This window comes from Callithrix jacchus, chromosome 13, assembly GCF_049354715.1.
Source record: "Callithrix jacchus isolate 240 chromosome 13, calJac240_pri, whole genome shotgun sequence".
Classification (NCBI taxonomy): Eukaryota; Metazoa; Chordata; class Mammalia; order Primates; family Cebidae; genus Callithrix; species Callithrix jacchus.
In genome coordinates this window covers 123521862-123544208 of record NC_133514.1, presented here as the reverse complement: position 1 = coordinate 123544208, position 22347 = coordinate 123521862, and positions in this window count along the sequence as shown.

Below are 22347 nucleotides of genomic sequence, written 5' to 3'. Positions count from 1 at the left end.
GAAAAACAAAATTGCTCTGAATATAATCTTTCAGAAAAAATATACAATGCCCTTTTATACTTTGTTTCGGAGTATATACACCAACTCAATATGCTCTCTCATGTAAAATACCGAAATTCTAATATTATGCTAATCGAAAAAATCTAAATACTATCTAGGCACCCCAAGGATAAAAGAAAATGGATTTGAATATAGTCTGTTACAAAAAATATCCAATGCCTTATTCTACTCTGTTTTGGAGTATATACACCAACTCTGTATGCTCTCTATTTTAAAATACAGAAATTCTACTTTTACCCAAATCGAAAAAATCTAAATATTATCTAGGCACCCAATGTTAACAACAAAATTGCTCTGAATATAGTATGTCATAAAAAATATACAATGCCCTTTTCTGCTTTGTATTGGAGAATATACACCAACTCAATATGCTCTCTCATGTAAAATACACAAATTCTAATTTAACGTGAATCGAAAAAAATCTAAATAATATCTAGGCGCCCGTAAGTTAAAAGAAAATGGCTCTGAATACAGTCTGTTAGAATAAATATACAATGCCTTATTCTACTATGTTTTGGAGTATATACAGCAACTCAGTATGCTCTCTCGGGTAAAATAAAGAAATTATAATTTTACCCGAATCGACAAAATCTAAGTATTACTTAGAAACCCCAATATTAAAAACAAAATTGCTCTAAATATATAGGGTCAAAAAATTATACAATGCTTTTTTATACTCTGTTTTGGAGTATATACACCAACTCCATATGCTCTCTTGTTTAAAATACAGATATTCTATATTAAAGCAAATCGAAAAAATTCTATATATTATATAGAAACCCCAATGTTAAAAACAAAATTGATCTGAATATAATCTGTCAGAAAAAATATACAATGCCCTATTCTTTTCTGTTTTGGAGTATACACACTAACTCCATATGCTCTCTCAGGTTAAATACAGAAATTCTATATTTAAGCGCATCGAAAAAAATCTAAATATTATCTAGGCACCCCAATGATAAAAGCAAAATTGCTCTGAATATAATCTGTCTGAAAAAATATACAATGCCGTTTTCTACTCTTTTTTGTAGTATATACACCAACTCAATATGCTCTCACATTTAAAATACAGAAATTCTAATTTTACCCGAATCGAAAAAATCTAAATATTTTCTAGGCACCCCAATGTTAAAAACAAAATTGCTCTGAATATAATCTGTCAGAAAAAATATACAATGCACTATTCTACTCTGTTTTGGAATATATAAACCAACTCCATATGTTCTCTCATGTAAAATACAGAAATTCTATATTTAAGCGAAACGAAAAAAATCTAAATATTATCTAGGCACCCCAATGTTAAAAACAAAATTGCTCTGAATATAATCTGTCAGAAAAAATATACAATGCTTTTTACTACTCTGTTTTGGAGTATATACACTAACTCCATATGCTCTCTCATGTAAAATACAGAAATTCTATATTTAAGTGAATCAAAAAAAATCTAAATATTATCTAGGCACCTCAATGTTAAAAACAAAATTGCTCTGAATATAATCTGTCATAAAAATATACAATGCCCTATTCTACGCTGCTTTGGATTGTATACACAAACTCCTTATACTCTCTCAGGTAAAATACAGAAATTCTGTATTTAAGCGAACCAAAAATAATCTAAATATTATCTTGGCACCTCAATGTTAAAAACAAAATTGCTCTGAATATAATCTGTCAGAAAATATATACAATGCCCTATTCTACTCTGTATTGGAGAATATACACCAACTCAATATGCTCTCTCATGTAAAATACCCAAATTCTAATTTTACACGAATTGAAAAAAATCTAAATAATATATAGGCGCCCCAAAGTTAAAAGAAAATGGCTTTGAATATAGTCTCTTAGAATAAATATACAATGCCTTATTCTACTATGTTTTGGAGTATATACACGAACTCAGTGTGCTATCTCGTGTAAAATACAGAAATTCTAATTTTACCCGAATCAACAAAACCTATATATTATCTAGGCACCCCAAAATTAAAAAAAAAATTGCTCTGAATATATAGTGTCCACAAAAATATACAATGCCCTATTCTTCTCTGTTTTGGAGTATACACACTAACTCCATATGCTCTCTCAAGTTAAATACAGAAATTCTATATTTAAGCGCATCGAAAAATATGTAAATATTATCTAGGCACCCCAATAATAAAAGCAAAATTACTCTGAATATACTCTGTCAGCAAAAATATACAATGCCCTTTTCTACTCTGTTTTGGAGTATATACAGCAAATCAATATGCTCCCTCATGGAAGATACCAAAATTCTAATTTTACGCGAATCAAAATAAATTTAAATAATATCTAGGTGAGCCTAAGTTAAAAGAAAATGGTTCTGAATATATTCTGTTAGAAAAAATATAAAATGCCTTATTGTACTCTGTTTTGGAATATATACACCAACTCAACATGCTCTATCATGTAAAATACCTAAATTCTAATTTTACGTGATTCGAAAAAAATCTAAATATTATCTAGGCACCCAAATGTTAAAAGCAAAATTTCTCTGAATATAATCTGTCTGACGAAATATACAATGCCGTATTCTATTATGTTTGGGAGAATATACACCAAATTTATATGCTCCTTCTTGTAAAATACAGAAAATCTATATTTAACCAAATCGAAAAAAATCTAAATATTATCTAGGCACCCCAATGTTAAAAACAAAATTGCTCTGAATATAATCTGTCAGAAAAAATATACAATGCCCTATTTGTCTCTGTTTGGGAGTATATACACCAACTCCATATGCTCTCTCATGTTAAATACAGATATTCAATATTTAAGCGAATTGAAAAAAATCTAAATATTATCTAGCCACCTCAATGTTAAAAGCAAAGTTGCTCTGAATATAATCGGTCTGACAAAATATACAATGCCATTTTCTACTCTGTTTTGGAGTATATACACCAACTCCATATGCTCTCTCATGTAAAATACAGCATTTCTATATTTAAGCGAATCGAAAACAATCTAAATATTATCAAGGCACCCCAATGTTAAAAACAAAATTGCTCTGAATATAATCTGTCCGAAAAAATATAAAATGCCCTATTCTACTCTGTTTTGGAGTATATACACCAACTCCATATGCCCTCTAATGTAAAATACAGAAATTATAATTTTACCCGAATCGAAAAAATCTAAATATAATCTAGGCACGCCAATGTTAAAAACAAAATTGCTCTGAATATAATCTATCAAAAAAAAAATGAAATGCCCTATTCTACTCTGTTTTCGATTATATACACCAACTCAGTGTTCTCTCTCATGTAATATATTGAAATTCTAATTTTACGGGAAACGAAAAAAATCTAAATGTTTTCTAGGCACCACAATGTTAAAAGTAAAATTGCTCTGAATATAGTCTCTCATAAAAAATATACAGTGCCCTTTTCTACTCTGTATTGGAGTATATACACCAACTCAATATGCTCTCTCATGTAAAATACCCAAATTCTAATTTTACGCGAATCGAAAAAATCTAAATGATATCTAGGCACCCCAATATTAAAAAAAAAATTGCTCTGAATATTATCTGTCAGAAAAATTATACAATGCCCTATTCTACTCTGTTTTGGCGTATATTCACCAACCCCATATGCTCCCTCATGTAAAATACAGAAATTCTATATTTAAGCGAATCGAAAAAAATATAAATATTATCTAGGCACCTCAATTTTAAAAGCAAAATTTCTCTGAATATAATCTGACAGAAAAAATATACAATGCCCTATTCTACGGTGTTTTGGAGTGTATACAGCAACTCGGTATGCTACCTCAGGTAAAATACAGAAATTCTATATTTAAGCGATTCGAAAAAAATCTAAATATTATCTAGTCACCGGAATGATGAAGGAAAACTTTCTCTGAAAATAATCTGTCAGAAAAAATATACAATGCCCTTTCCTACTCTGTTTTGGAGTATATACACCAACTCCATATGCTCTCTCATGTAAAATACAGAAATTCTAATTTTACGGGAATTGAAAAATATCTAAATAATATCTTGGCACCACAATGTTAAAAGAAATTGGCTCTGAAAATGGTCTGTTAAAAAAAATATACAATGCCTTATTCGACTCTGTTTTGGAGTATATACACCAACCCAGTATGCTCTCTTATGTAAAATACAGCAATTCTAAATTTACGTGAATCAAAGAAAATCTAAATATTATCTACGCACACCAATGTTAAAAACAAAATTGCTCTGAATATAATCTGTCAGAAAAAATACACAATGCCTTTTTCTAATCTGTATTGGAGTATATACAGCAACTCCATTTGCTCTCTCAAGTAAAATATAGAAATTCTATATTTAAGCGAATTGAAAAAAATCTAAATATAATTTAGGCACCCCATTTTTAAAAGCAAAATTGTTCTCAATATAATCTGTCATAAAAAATATACATTGCCCTTTTCTACTCTGTTTTGGAGTATATACACCAACTCAATATGCTCTCTCATGTAAAATACAGAAATTCTAATTCTACCCGAATCGAAATATCTAAATATTATCTTAGGTACCCCATTGTTAAAAACAAAATTTCTCTGAATATAATCTCTGAGAAAAAGTATACAATGCCCTATTCTAATCTGTTTTGGAGTATATACACAAATTCCATATGCTCTCTCATGTAAACTACAGAAATTCTATATTTAAGCGAATTGAAAAAAATCTAAATATTATCTAGGCACCCCAAAGTTAAAAGAAAAATTGCTCTGAAGGTAATGTGTCAGAAAAAATATAGAATGCCCTTTTCTACTTTGTTTTGGAGTATATACACCAACTCAATATGCTCTCTCATGTAAAATACCGAAATTCTATATTTAAGCGAATCGAAAATAATCTAAATATTATCTAGGCACCCCAATGTAAAAAATCGAAATTGCTCTGAATATAATCTGTCAGAAAAAATATACAATGCCCTTTTCTACTCCGTTTTGTAGTACATACACCAACACAATATGCTCTCTCATGTAAATTACCAAAATTATTTTTACGTGAATTGAAAAAAATCTAAATAATATCTAAGGCCCCAAAGATAAAAGAAAACGGCTCTCAATATAGTCTGTTAGAAAAAATATACAATGACTTATTCTACTTTTTCTTGAAGTATATACACCCACTCAGTATGCTCTCTCATGTAAAATAAAGAAATTCTAATTTTACCCGAATCGAAAAAATCTAAATATCACGTAGGCGCCCCAATGTTAATAACAAAATTGCTTTGAATATAATCTGTCAGAAAAAATATACAATGTTTTATTCTACTCTCTTTTGGAGTATATACACCAACTCAGTATGCTCTCTCATGTAAAATACAGAAATTCTTATTTTACATGAATCGAAAAAAAACTAAATAATATGTAGGCGCCCCAAAGTTAAAAGAAAATGGCTCTGAATATAGTCTGTTAGAAAAAATATACAATGCCTTATTCTACTCTGTTTTGGAGTATATACACCAACTCAGTATGCTCTCTCATGTAAAGTATCAAAATTCAAAATTTGCCCGAATCGAAAAAATCTAAATATTATCTAGGCACCCCAATGTTAAAAGCAAAATTGCTCTGAATATAATCTGTCAGAAAAAATATACAATGCCCTTTTCTACTTTGTTTTGAAGTATATACACCAACTCAATATTCTCTCTCATGTAAAATACCGAAATTCTAATTTTACGTGAATTGAATAAAATCTAAACAATATCTAGTTGCCCCAAATTTAAAAGAAAATGGCTCTGAATACAGTCTTTTAGAAATAATATACAATGCCTTATTCTACTCTATTTTGGATTATATCCACCAACTCAGTATGCTCTCTAATGTATAATACCGAAATTCTTATTTTACTTGAATCGAAAAAAATCTAAATATTATGTAGGCACCCTAATGTTAAAAGCAAAATTGCTCCGAATATAATCTGTCAGAAAAAATATACAATGCCCCTTTGTACTCTGTTTTGGAGTATATACACCAAGTCAATCTGCTCTCTCATGTAAGATACTGAAATTCTAATTTTATGCAAATCGAAAAAATCTAAATAACATCTAGGCACCCCAATGCTAAAAACAAAATTGCTCTTAATATAATCTGTCAGAAAAAATATACAATTCCCTTTTCGACTCGGTTTTGGAGTATGTACACCAACTCAATATGGTCTCTCAGGTAAAATACCGAAATTCTATATTTAAGCGAATCGAAAAAAATCTAAATATTATCTAGGCACCCGAATGTAAAAAGCAAAATTTCTCTGAATATAATCTGTAAGAAAAATTATACAATGTTCTTTTCTACTCTGTTTTGGAGTATGTACACCAACTCAATATGCTCTCTCATGTGAAATACAGAAATTCTATATTTAAGCGAATGGAAAAAAATCTAAATATTATCTAGGCACTCCAATGTTAAAAACAAAATTGCTCTGAATATAATCTGTCAGAAAAAAAATACAATGCCCTATTCTACTCTGTTTTGAAGTATATACAATAACACAGTATGCTCTCTCATGTAAAATACAGAAATTAAAATTTTACCATAACTGAAAAAGTCTACATATTATTTAGGCTCCCAAATGTTAAAAACAAAATTGCTCTGAATATAATCAGTCAGAAAAAATATACAGTGCCCTATTCTACTCTGTTGTAGAGTATATACACACACTCCATATGCTCTCTCAGGTAAAATACAGAAATTCTATATTTAAGCAAATCGAAAAAAATCTAAATATTATCTAGGCACCCCAATGTTAAAAGCAAAATTGCTCTGAATATAGTCTGTCAGAAAAAATATACAATGCCCTTTTCTACTGTTTTTTGTAGTATATACACCAACTCAATACGCTCTCTCATGTAAAATACAAAAATTCTACTTTTACGCGAATCGAAAAAAATCTAAATAATATCTAGGCACCCAAAAGTTAAAACAAAATGTCTCAGAATATAGTCTGTTACAGAAAATATACAATGCCTTATTCTACTCTGTTTTGGAGTATATACACCAACTCAGTATGCTCTCTCATGTAAAATACCGAAATTCTAAATTTAGGTCAATCAAAAAAAATCTAAATATAATCTAGGCACCCCAATGTTGAAAACAAAATTGCTCTGGATACAATCTGTCAGAAAAAATATACAATGCCCTATTCTACTCTGTTTTAAAGTATATACACCAAATCCATATGCTCTCTCATGTAAAATACAGAAATTCTATATTTAAGCGAATCGAAAAAAATCTAAATATTATCTCGGCACCCCAATGTTAAAAACAAAATTGGTGTGAATATAATCTGTCAGATAAAATATACAATGTCCTATTCTACTCTGTTTTGCAGTATATACACCAACTCCATATGCTCTCTCATGTAAAATACCGAAATTTTATATTTCAGCAAATCAAAATAACCTAAACATTATCTAAGCACCCCAATGTTAAAAGCAAAATTTCTCTGAATATACTCTGTCAGAAAAAATATACAATGCCCTTTTCTACTCTTTTTTGTAGTATGTACACCAACTCAATATGATCTCTCATGTGAAATACCGAAATTCTACTTTTACGCGAATTGAAAAAATCTAAACAATATCTAGGCACCCCAATGTTAAAAGAAAAATTGCTCTGAATATAATTTCTCAGAAAAAATATACAATGCTCTTTTCTACTCTGTTTTGTGGTATATACACCAATTTAATATGCTGTCTCATGTAAAATACCGAAATTCTTATTTTACGTGAATCGAATAAAATCTAAATAATATCTAGGTGCCCCAAAGTTAAAAGAAAATGGCTCTGAATATAGTCTGTTAGAAAAAATTAACAATGACTTATTCTACTCTATTTTGGAATATATATACCAACTCAGTATGGTCTCTCATATAAAATACCAAAATTCTAAATTAACACGAATCGAAAAAAAACTAAATATTATCTAGGCATCCCAATATTAAAAGAAAAATTGCTACAATATAATCTGTCAGAAAAAATATACAATGCCCTTTTTTATTCTGTTTTGGAGTATATACACCAACGCAATATGCTCTCCCATGTAAAATACAAAAATTCTAATTTTGCACGAATCGAAAAAAATCTAAATAATATCTAGGCGCCCCAACGTTAAAAGAAAATGGCTCTGAATATAGTCTTTTAGAAAAACTATACAATGCCTTATTCTACTCTGTTTTGGAGTATATACACCAACTCAGTATGCTCTCTCATGTAAAATACAGAAATTCTAATTTTACCCGAATCGAAAAAATCTAAATATTACCTAGGCACCCCAATGTTAAAAAAAAAATTGCTCTGAATATAATCTGTCAGAAGAAACATACAATGCCCTATTCTACTCCTTTTTAGAGTATATACACAAACTGCATATGCTCTCTCATGTAAAATACAGAAATTCTATATTTAAGCGAGTCGAAAAAAATCTAAATATTATCTAGGCACCCCAATGTAAAAAAGCAAAATTGCTCTGAATATAATCTGTCAGAAAAAATATGCAATGCCCTTTTCTACTCTGTTTTGTAGTACATACATCAACACAATATGCTCTCTCATGTAAATTACCAAAATTCTTATTTTACGTGAATTGAAAAAAATCTAAATAATATCTAGGGCCCCAAAGATAAAACAAAACGGCTCTCAATATAGTCTGTTAGAAAAAATATACAATGCCTTATTCTACTTTTTCTTGAAGTATATACAACCACTCTGTATGCTCTCTCATGTAAAATACACAAATTCTAATTTCACCCGAATCGAAAAAAAATCTAAATATCACCTAGGCGCCCCAATGTTAAAAACAAAATTGCTTTGAATATAATCTGTCAGAAAACATATACAATGTTTTATTCTACCCTCTTTTGGAGTACATACAGCAACTCAGTATGCTCTCTCATGTAAAATACCGAAATTCTAAATTTACGTGAATTGAAAAAAATCTAAATATTATATAGGAAACCCAATGTTAAAAGCAAAATTGCTCTGAATATAATCTCTCAGAAAAAATATACAATGCCCTATTCTACTCTGTTTTGGAGTATATACACCAACTCCATATGCTCTCTCATGTAAAATACAGAAATTCTAATTTTACCTGAATCGAAAAAATCTAAATAATATCTAGGCGCCGAAAGGTAATAGAAAATGGGTCTGAATATAGTCTGTTAGAAAAAATATACAATGCCTTATTCTACTCTGTTTTGGAGTATATACACCAACTCAGTATGCTCTATCATGTAAAATACAGAAATTCTAATTTTACCCGAATCGAAGTAGTCTATATATTATCTAGGCACCCCAATGATAAAGCAGAATTGCTCTGAATATTATCTGTTAGAAAAAATATACAATGCCCTATTCTACGCTGTGTTGGAGTATATAAAACAACTCAAATGCTCACTCATGAAAAATACCAAAATTATAAATTTATGTGGATCGAAAAATTCTAAATATTATCTAGGCAGCCCAATGTTAAAAACAAAATTGCTCTGAATATATTCTGTCAGAAAAAATATACAATGACATATTCTACTCTGTTTTGGAGTATTTAAACCAATTCCATATGCTGTCTCATGTAAAATACAAATATTCTATATTTAAGTGAATTTAAGTGAATCGAAAAAAATCTAAATATTATCTAATCACCCCAATGATAACAGGAAAATTGCTCTAAATATCATTTTTCAAAAAAAATATACACTGCCCTAATCTACTCTATTTTGTAGTATATACATCAACTCAATATGCTCTGTCATGTAAAATACAGATATTCAAATTTTAACAAAATCGAAAAAATCTAAATATTACTTAGGCACCCGAATGTTAAAAGCAAAATTGCTCTGAATATAATCTGAAGAAAAAATACACAATGCCCCTTTCTACTCTATTTTGGAGTATATACACCAAGTCAATATGCTCTCTCATGTAAAATACCGAAATTCAAATTTTACACGAATCAAAAAAAATTCTAAATAATATCCAGACACCCCAATGTTAGAAACAAAATTTCTCTCAATATAATCTGTCAGAAAAAATATACGATGCCCTTTTCTACTCTATTTTGGAGTATGTACACCCACTCTATATGCTCTCTCATGTAAAATACAGAAATTCTATATTTAAGCGAATCGAAAAAAACTTAAATATTATCTAGGCACCCGAATGTTAAAAGAAAAATTACTCTGAATAAAATCTGTAAGAAAAAATATACAATGCCCTTTTCTACTCTGTTTTGCAGTATATAAACCAACTCAATATGCTCTCTCATGTAAAATACCGAAATTCTAATTTTACGCGAATCGAAAAAAATCTAAATAATATCTAGGCACCCCAATGTTAAAAACAATATTACTCTGAATATATTCTGTCAGAAAAAATATACAATGCCCTATTCTATTTTGTTTTGGAGTATATACATCAACTCAATAAGCTATCTCATGTAAAATACAGAAATTCTATATTTTAGCAAATCAAATAAAACTATATATTATCTAGGCACCCCAATGTTAAAAAAAAATTTCTCTGAATATAATCCGTCAGAAAAAATATACAATGCCATATTCTACTTTGTTTTTGAGTATATACACCAACTCCATATGCTCTCTCATGTAAAATACAGAAATTCTATATTTCCGTGACTCGAAAATAATCTAAATATTATCTAGGCACCCCAATGTTAATAGCAAAATTCCTCTGAATATAATCTGTCATAAAACATATACAATGCCATTTTCTACTCTGTTTTGTAGTATATAAACAAACTCAATATGCTCTCTTATGTAAACTACTGAAATTCTAATTTTACGCTAATCGAATAAAATTTGAATAATATGTAGGCGCCCCAAAGTTAAAAGAAAATGGCTCTGAATATGGTCTGTTAGAAAAATTATACAATGCCTTATTCTATTTTGTTTTGGAGTATATACACCAACTCCATAAGCTCTCTCATGTGAAATACATAAATTCTATATTTAAGCGAATCGAAAAAAATCTAAATATTTTCTAGGCACCCCAATGTTAAAAGCAAAATTTCTCTGAATATAATCTGTCAGAAAAAAAATGCAATGCCCTTTTCTACTCTGTTTTCCAGTACATACACCAACTCCATATGATCTCTCATGTAAAATACAGAAATTCTATATTTAAGCAAATCGAAAAAAATCTGAATATTATCTAGGCACCCCAATGTTAAAAACAAAATTGCTATGAATATAATCTGTCATAAAAAATATACAATGCCCTATTCTACTCTGTTTTGGAGTATATGCACCAACTCCATATGCTCTCCCATGTAAAATGCAGAAATTCTATATTTAAGCGAATCGAAAAAAATCTAAAAGTTATCTATCACCCCAATGTTAAAAGCAAAATTGCTCTGAATATAATCTGTCAGAAAAAATATACAATGCCCTTTTCTACTGTGTTTTGGAGTATATACACCAACTCAATATGCTCTCTCATGTAAAATACCAAAATTCTAATTTTACACGAATTGATAAAAATCTAAATAATATCTAGGTGCCCAAAAGTTAAAAAAAAAGTCTCTGAATATAGTCTTTTAAAAAAATATACAATGCCTTATTCTACTCTGTTTTGGTGTATATACACCAACTCAGTATGCTCTCTCATGTAAAATACAGAAATTGTAAATTTACGTGAATCTTAAAAAATCTAAATATTATCTAGGCACCACAATGTTAAAAAAAAAATTGCTCTGAATAAAATCTCTCAGAAAAAAAAATACAATGAACATTTCTATTTGTTTTGGAGTATATAAACCAACTCAGTATACTCTCTCATGTAAAATACCGAAATTCTAATTTTACGTGAATCCAAAATAATCTAAATATCATCTAGGCACCGCAATTTTAAAAGAAAAATTACTGTGAATATAATCTGTCAGAAAATATATACAATACCCTTTTCTACTCTGTTTTAAAATATATACACCAACTCAATATATTCTCTCATTAAAAATACAGAAATTCAAATTTTACGCGAATCAAAAAATATCTAAATACTATCTAGGCGCCCCAAAGTTAAAAACAAAATTGCAACGAATATAATCTGTCAGATAAAATATACAATGCCCGTTTCTACTCTGTTTTGGAGTATATACACCTACTCAATATCCTCTCTCATGTACAATACAGAAATTCTAATTTTACCCGAATCGAAAAATTTAAATATTATCTAGGCACCTCAATGTTAAAAACAAAATTGCCCTGAATATAATCTGTCATAAAAAATATACAATGCCCTATTCTACTCTGTTTTGGAGTACATACACCAACTCAATATGCTCTCTCATGTAAAATACAGAAATACTATATTTAAGCGAATCGAAAAAAATCTAAATATTATCTAGGCACCCCAATGTTAAAAACAAAATTTGTCTGAATATAATCTGTCAGAAATAAAAATACAATGCCATTTTCTACTCTTTTTTGTAGTATATACACCAAGTCAATATGCTCTCTCATGTAAAATACAAAAATATTAATTTTACCAGAATCGAAAATGTCTAAATATTATCTAGGCAAACAATGTTAAAAGCAAAATTTCTCTGAATATAATCTGTCAGAAAAAATATACAATGCTCTTTTCTACTCTGTTTCAGAGTTTATACACCAACTAAATGTGCTCTCTCATGTAAAACACAGAAATTCTTATTTTACCCAAATCGAAAAAATCTAAATATAATCTAGACACCCCAATGTTAAAATCAAAATTGCTCTGAATATAATCTGTCAGAAAAAATATACAATGCCCTTTTTTACTCTGTTTTGGAGAAGATACACCAACTCAATATGCTCTCTCATGTAAAATACCGAAACTCAAATTTTACGCGAATTGAAATAATCTAAATAATATCTAGGCGCCCCAAAGTTAAAAGAAAATGGCTCTGAATATAGTCTGTAAGAAAAAATATACAATGGCTTATTCTACTCTGTTTTGGAGTATATACACCAACTCAGTATGCTCTCTCATGTAAAATACCGATATTCTAAATTTATGTAAATCCATATAAATCTAAATATTATCTATGCAGCCCAATGTAAAAAAAATTGCTCTGAATATAATCTGTCAGAAAAAATATACAATGCTTTATTCTACTCTGTTTTGGAGTATATACACCAACTCAGTATGCTCTCTCATTTAAAATACCGAAATTCTAATTTTATGTGAATCGAAAAATATCTAAATATTATCTAGGCACCCAAATGTTGAAAACAATATTGCTCTGAATATTATCTGTCAGAAATAATATACAATGCCCTATTCTATTCTGTTTTGGAGTATATAAACCAACTCCATATGCTCTCCCATGAAAAATACAGAAATTCTATATTTAAGTGGATCGAAAAAATCTAAATATTATCTAGGCACCCCAATGTTAAAAGCAAAACTGCTCTGAATATAATCTGTCAGAGAAAATATACAATGCCCTTTTCTACTCTGTTTTGTAGTATATACACCAACTCAATATGCTGTCTCTTGTAAAACAGAGAAATTCCAATTTCACCCGGAATCAAGAAAATCTAAATATAATCTAGGAACCCCAATATTAAAAACAAAATTGCTCTGAATATAATCTGTCAGAAAAAATATACAATGCCCTATTCTACTCTGTTTTGGAGTACATACACCAACCCCATATGCTCTCTCATGTAAAATACAAAAATTCTATATTTAAGCGAATCGAAAACAATCTAAATATTATCTAGGTACCCCAATGTTAAAAGCAAAATTGCTCTGAATATAATTTGTCAGAAAAAATATACAATGCCCTTTTCTACTTTGTTTTGGAGTATATACTCCAACTCAATATGCTCTCTCATGTAACATACCGAAATTCTAATTTTACGTGAATGTAATATAATGTAAATAATATCTGGGCGCCCCAAAGTTAAAAGAAAATGGCTCTGAATATACACTGTTAGAGAAAATATACAATGCCTTATTCTACTTTGTTTTGGAGTATATACACCAACTCAGTATGCTCTCTCATGTAAAATACAGAAATCCTAAATTTACCGTAATCCAAAAAAATCTAAATATAATCTAGGCACCTCAATGTTAAAAACAAAATTGATCTGAATATAATCTGTCAGAAACAATATACAATGCCCTATTCTACTCTATTTTGGAGTATATACACCATCTCCATATGCTCTCTCATGTAAAATACAGAAATTCTATATTTAAGCGAATTGAAATAAATGTAAATATAATCTGTGAACCCCAATGTTAAAACAAAATTGCTCTGAATATAATCTGTCAGAAACAATATAAAATGCCCTATTCTACTCTATTTTGGAGTATATACACCATCTCCATATGCTCTCTCATCTAAAATTAGAGAATTCTATATTTAAGCAAATTGAAAAAAATCTAAGTATTATGTAGGAACCCCAATGTTAAAAACAAAATTGCTCTGAATATAATCTGTCAGAAAAAATATACAATGCCCTATTCTACTCTGTTTTGGAGTATATACACCAACTCAATATGCTCTCTCACATAAAATACCGAAATTATAATTTTACACGAATCGAAAAAAATCTAAATAATATCTAGGCGCCCCAAAGTTAAAATAAAATGGCTCTAAATACAGTCTGTTAGAAAAAATATACAATGCCTTATTCTACTCTATTTTAAAGTATATACACCAACTCACTATGCTCTCTCAAGTAAAATACAGAAATTCTATATTTAAGCAAATTTAAAAACATCTAAATATTATCTAGGCACCCCAATGTTAAAAGCAAAATTGCTCTGAATATATTTGTCAGAAAAAATATAAAATGCCTTTTTCTACTCTGTTTTGGAATATATACACAAACTCAATATGCTCTCTCATGTAAAATACCGTAATTCTAATATTACGTGAATCGAATAAATCTAAATAATGTCCAGGCACCTCAAAGCTAAAAAAAATGGCTCTGAATATAGTCTATTAGAGAAAATATACAATGCCTTATTCTACTCTGTTTTGGAGTATATACACCAACTCAATATGCTCTCTCATGTAAAATACTGAAATTCTAATTTTACGTGAATCGGAAAAAATCTAAATATAATCTTGGCAACCCAATGTTAAAAACAAAATTGCTCTGAATATAATCTGACAGAAAAAACATACAGTGCCCTATTCTACTCTGTTTTAGCGTATATACACCAAATCCATTTGCTCTCTCATGTAAAATACAGAAATTCTATATTTAAGTGAATCGAAAAAAATCTAAATATTATCTAGGACCCCAATGTTAAAAGCAAAATTTCTCTGAATATAATCTGTCAGAAAAAATATACAATGCCTATTCCTACTTTGTTTTGGACTATATACACCAACTCACTATGCTCTCTCATGTAAAATACCGAAATTCTAATTTTACGTGAATCGAAAAAAATCTAAATATTATCTAGGAACACCAATGTTAAAAGTAAAAGTGCTGTGAATATAGTCTGTCAGAAAAAATATATAATGCCCTATTCTACTTTGTTTTGGAGTATATACACCAACTCAGTATGCTCTCCCATGTAAAATACCGACATTCTAAAACTACGTGAATCAAAAATAATCTAAATATTATCTAGGCACCCCCAAACTTTAAAGCAAAATTGCTCTTAATATAATTTGTCAGTATATATATACAATGCCCTATTCTACTCTGTTTTGGAGTATATACACCAACTCAATATGCTCTCTTATATAAAATACAGAAATTCTAATTTTACGCGAGTCGAAAACAATCTAAATTATATCTAGGCGCCCCAAAGTTAAATGAAAATGGCTCTGAATATAGTTTGTTATAAAAAATATACAATCCCTTATTCTACTTTATTTTGGAGTATATACACCAACTCAGTATGCTCTCTCATGTAAAATACCGAAATTCTAATGTTACGTGAATCGAAAAAAATCTAATTGTCTAGGCACCCCAATGTTTAAAGCAAAATTGCTGTGAATAGAATCTGTCAGTAAAAATATACAATGTCCTTTTCTACTCTGTTTTGCAGTATATACACTAACTCCTTATGCCCTCTCATGTAAAATACGGAAATTATAATTTTAAGTGAATCGAGAAAAATCTAAATAATATCTAGGTGCCCAAAAGTTAAAAGAAAATGGCACTGAATATACTTTGTTAGAAAAAATATACAATGCCTTATTCTACTCTGTTTTGGAGTATACCCACCCATTCAATATGCACTCTCATGTAAAATACAGAAATCGAAATTTTACCCGAATTGAAAAAATCTAAATATTATCTAAGCACCGAATGTTAAAAACAAAATTTCTCTGAATATAATCATTCAGATAAAATATACAGTGCCCTATTCTACTTTGTTTTGGAGTTTATGCACCAACTCCATATGCTCTCTTATGTAAAATACAGAAATTCTATATTTAAGCGAATCGAAAAAAATCTAAATATTATCTAGGCACCCCAATGTTACAAGCAAAATTGCTGTGAATATAATCTGTCAGAAAAAATATACAATGCCCTATTCTACTCTCTGTTAGAGTATATAGAACATCTCAGTATGCTCTCTGATGTAAACTACCGAAATTCTAATTTTACATGAATCAAAAAAAATCTAAATATTATCAAGGCACCCCAATGTTAAAAACAAAATTTTTGTGAATATAATGTGTCGGAAAAAATATACAATGCCCTATTCTACTCTGTTTTGTAGTATATACACCAACTCAGTATGCTCTCTCATGTAAAATACAGAAATTCTAATTTTACCCGAATCGAAAAAATCTAAATATTACCTAGGCACCCCAATGTTAATAGCAAAATTGCTCTGAATATAATCTGTCAGAAAAAAAATACAATGCCCTTTTCTACTCTGTATTGTAGTATATACATCAACACAATATTCTCTCTCATGTAAAATACTGAAATTCTAATATTACGCCAATTAAAAAAAATCTAAGCAATATCTATGCACCCCAAAATTAAAAGAAAATGGCTCTGAATATAGTCTGTTAGAAAAAATATACAGTGCCTTATTCTACTTAGTTTTGGAGTATATACACCAACTCAGTATGCTCTCTCATGTAAAGTACCGAACTTCTAATTTTACGTGAATCGAAAGAAATCTAAATATTATCTAAGCACCCCAATGTTAAAAAAAATTGCTCTGATTATCATCTGTCATATAAAATATACAATGCCCTATTCTACTCTGTTTTGGAATATATATACTAACTCAATATGCTCTCTCATGTAAAATAGAGAAATTCTATATTTAAGCGAATCAAAAAACATCAAAATATTATCTAGGCACCCCAATGATAAAAGCAAAATTGCTCTGAATATAATCTGTCAGAAAAAATATACAATGCTGTTTTCCACTCTGTTTTGTAGTATATACAACAACTCAATATGCTCTCATGTAAAATATTGAAATTCTAATTTTATGTGAATCGAAAGAAATCTAAATATTATCCTGGCACCCCAATGTTAAAAACAAAATTGCTCTGAATATCATCTGTAAGAGAAAATATACAAAGTCCTATTCTACTCTTTTTTAAAGTATATAGACCAACTTCATATGCTCTCTCTTGTAAAATACAGAGATTCTATATTTAAGCAAATCGAAAAAAATCTAAACATTATCTAGGCAGCCCAATGTTAAAAGCAAATTTGCTCTGAATATAATCTGTCAGAAACAATATACAATGCCCTTTTCTACTCTGTTTTAATGTATATAGAGCAACTCAATATGCTCTCTCAAGTAAAATACAGAAATTCTAATTTTACCTGAAGCGAAAAAAATCTAAATAATATCTAGGTGCCCCAAAACTAGAAGAAAATGGCTCTGAATATAGTCTGTTAGAAAAAATATACAATGCCTTATTCTACTCTATTTTGCAGTATACACACCAACTCAGTATGCTCTCTCATGTAAAATACCAAAATTCTAATTTTATGCCATCGAAACAAATCTAACTAAAATCTAGGCGCACCAAAATTAAAAGAAAATGGCTCTGAATATAGTCTGTTATAATAAATATACAAGGCCTTATTCTACTCTCTTTTGGAGTATATACAAAAACACAATATGCTCTCTCATGTAAAATACCAAAATTCGAATTCTACACAAATAGGTATAAAATCTTAATAATATCTAGGCGCCCCAAAGGTAAAAGAAAATGCCTCTGAATATAGTCTGTTAAAAAAATATACAATGCCTTATTCTACTCAGGTTTGTAGTATATACTCCAACTCAGTATGCTCTCTCATGTAAAATACTGAAATTCTAATTTTACGTGAATCGAAAAAAATCTAAATATTATCTAGGCACCCCAATGTTTAAAGCAAAATTGCTCTGAATATCATGTGTCAGAAAAAATATACAATGACATTTTCTACTCTGTTTTGGAGTATATACACCAACTCACTATGCTCTCTCATGTAAAATAACGAAATTCTAATTTTACGCAAATCGAAAAAAATCTAAATAATATCTAGGCACCCCACAGTTAAAAGAAAATTTCTCTGAAAATAGTTTGTTAGAAATAATATACAATGCCTTATTCTACTCTGTTTTGGAGTATATACAACAACTTTGTATGCTCTCTCTTGTAAAATACAGAAATTCTAATTTTACCCAAATCAAAATAATCTAAATATTATCTAGGCACCAAATGTTAAAAGCAAAATTGCTCTGATTATAATCTGTCAGAAAAAATATACAATTCCCATTTCTACTCTGTTTTGTACTATATACACCAACTCAATATGCCCTCTCATGTAAAATACAGAAATTCTAATTTTACACGAATCGAAAAAAATCTAAATATTATCTAGGCACCCCAATGTTAAAAGCAAAATTCCTCTGAATATAATCTGTCAGACAAAATATACAATGACCTTTTGTGCTCTGTTTTGTAATATATACACCAAATCAGTATGCTCTCTCATGTAAAATAGCAAAATTCTAATTTTATACGAATCGAAAAAAATCTAAATAATATCTAGGTGCCCCAAAGATAAAGACAAATGGCTCTGAATATGTTCTGTTAGAAAAAATATACAATGCCGTATTTTACTCTGTTTTGGAGTATATACACCAACTCAGTAGGCTCTCTTATGTAAAATACAGAAATTCTAATTTATCGTGAATCCAAAAAAATCTAAATATTGTATAGGCACCCCAATGTTAACAACAAGTTTGCTCTGAATATAATCTGTCAGAGAAAATATACAATGCCCTTTTCTACTCTGTTTTAGAGTATATACACCAATTCAGTATGCTCTCTCATGTAAAATACAGAAATTCTCATTTTACCCGAATTGAAAAAATCTTAATATTATCTAGGCACCCAAGTGTTAAAAGCAAAATTGCTCTGAATATAATCTGTCAGTAAAAATATACAATGCCCCTTTCTACTCTGTTTTGGAGTATATACACCAACTCAGTATGCTCTCTCATGTAAAATACCGAAATTCTAATTTTACGCAAATCGGGAAAAATCTTAATAATATCTAGGCGCCCCAAAGTTAAAATAAAATGGCTCTAAATACAGTCTCTTAAAAAATATACAATGCCTTATTCTACTCTGTTGTGGAGTATATAAACCAAGTCAATATGCTCTCTCATGTAAAATACCAAAATTCTAATTTTACGCGAATTGAAAAATATCTAAATAATATCTAGGCGCCCCAAAGATAAGAGAAAATGGCACTGAATATATTCTGTTTGAAAAAATATACAATGCCCTATTCTACTCCGTTTTGGAGTATATACAGCAACTCAGAAGTCTCTCTCATGTAAAATACAGAAATTGTGTATTTAAGCGAATCAAATAAATCTAAATATTATCTAGGCACTCCATTGTAAATGCAAAATTGCTCTGAATATAATCTGTCAGGAAATATATACAGTGCCCTTTTTTACTCTGTTTTGGGGTATATACACCAACTCAATATGCTCTCTCATGTAAAATACCGAAATGTACATTTTATGGGAATCAAAAAAATTTAAATAATATCTAGGCACCCCAAAGTTAAAAGAAAATTGTTCTGAATATAATCTGTTAGAAAAAATATACAATGCCTTATTCTACTCTGTTTTGGAGTATATACACCAACTCAGTATGCTCTCTCATGTAATATACCGAAATTCTAATTTGACCCAAATCGAAAAAATCTAAATATTATCTAAGTAACCTAATGTTAAAAACAAAATTGCTCTGAATATAATCTGTCAGAAAAAATATACAATGCCGTATTCTACTCTTTTTTGGAGTATATACATCAACTCCATATGCTTTCTCATGTAAAATACAGAAATTCTGTATTTAAGTGAATCGAAAAAAATTTAAATATTATCTAGGCACCCCAATGTTAAAAGCAAAACTGCTCTGAATATAAGCTGCCAGAAAAAATATACAATGCTTTATTCTACTCTGTTTTGGAATATATACACCAACTAAGTATGCTCTCTCATGTAAAATACTGAAATTCTAATTTACGTGAATCGAAAAAAATCTAAATATTATCTAGGCACCCCGATGTTAAAAGTAAAATTGCTCTGAATATAATCTGTCAATAAAAATATACAATGCCCTTTTCTACTCTGTTTTGGAGTATATTCACCAACTCCATATGCTCTCTCATGTAAAACACTGATATTCTAATTTTACGTAAATCGAAAAAAATCTTAATCATATGTAGGCGCCCCAAAGTTAAAATAAAATGGCTCTAAATATAGTGTATTAGAAAAAATATACAATGCCTTATTCTACTCTGTTTTGGAATATATGCATCAACTGAGTATGTTCTCTCATAGAAAATACCGAAATTCTAATTTTACGTGAATCGAAACAAATCTCAATATTATCTAGGCACCCCAATGTTAAAAGCAAAATTGCTCTGAATATAATCTGTCAGAAAAAATATACAATGCTCTTTTCTACTCTGTTGTGGAGTATAAACTCCAAGTCAATATGCTCTCCCATGTAAAACACTGAAATTCTAATTTTATGCAAATCGAAAAATATCTAATTAATATCTAGTCACCCCAAAGATATAAGAAAATGGCCCTGAATATATTCTGTTAGAAAAAATATACAATGCCCTATTCTACTCTGTTTTGGAGTATATACACCAACTCAGTATGCTCTGTCATGTAAAATACAGAAATTCTGTATTTAAGCGAATCAAAAAAATCTAATTATCTACGCACCCCAATGTTAAAAGCAAAATTGCTCTGAATATAATCTGTCAGAAAAAATATACAATGCCCTTTTCTACTCTGTTTTAGAGTATATACACAAAGTCAATATGCTCTCTCACGTAAAATAACGAAATTCTAATTGTACGTGAATCGAAAATAATCTAAATAATATCACGGCGTCCCTAAGATAAAAGAAAATGGCTCTGAATATATTCTGTTAGAAAAAATATACAATGACTTATTCTACTCTGTTTTGGACTATATACACGAACTCAGTATGCTCTCTCATGTAAAATAACGAAATTCTAATTTTACACGAATCGACAAAATCTAAATATTCTCTAGGCACCCCAATGTCAAAAAAAATTCCTCTGAATATAATCTGTCATAAAAAATATGCAATGCGGTTTTGTACTCTGTTTTATAATATATACACCAACTACGTATGCTCTCTCTTGTAAAACACAGAAATTCTAATTTTACGTGAATCGAAAAAAATCTAAATATTATCTAGGCATCCCAATGTTAAAAGCAAAATTGCTCTGAATATACTCTTTCAGAAAAAATATACAATGCCCATTTCTACTCTGGTTTGGAGTATATACACCAACTCAATATGCTCTCTCATGTAAAATACCGAAATTCCAATTTTACGTGAATCGAAAAAAATCTGAATAGTATCGTGGCGCCCCAAAGTTAAAAGAAAACGTCTCTGAATATAGTCTGTTAGAAAAAAAAATACAATGCCTTATTCTACTCTGTTTTATATATATACAAAAACTAAATATGCTCTCTCATGTAAAATACCGAAATTCTACTTTTACCCAAATCAAAAATATCTAAATATTATCTAGGCACCCAAATGTTAAAAACAAAATTGCTCTGAATATAATCTGTCAGAAAAAATATACAATGCCCTTTCCTACTCTGTTTGAAAGTATATAAACCAACTCAGTATGCACTCTCATGTATAATACCGAAATTCTAATTTTACGTGAATCGAAAAAAACTAAATATTATCTAGGCACTCCAGTGTTAACAGCAAAATGGCTCTGAATATAATCTGTCAGAAAAAATATAC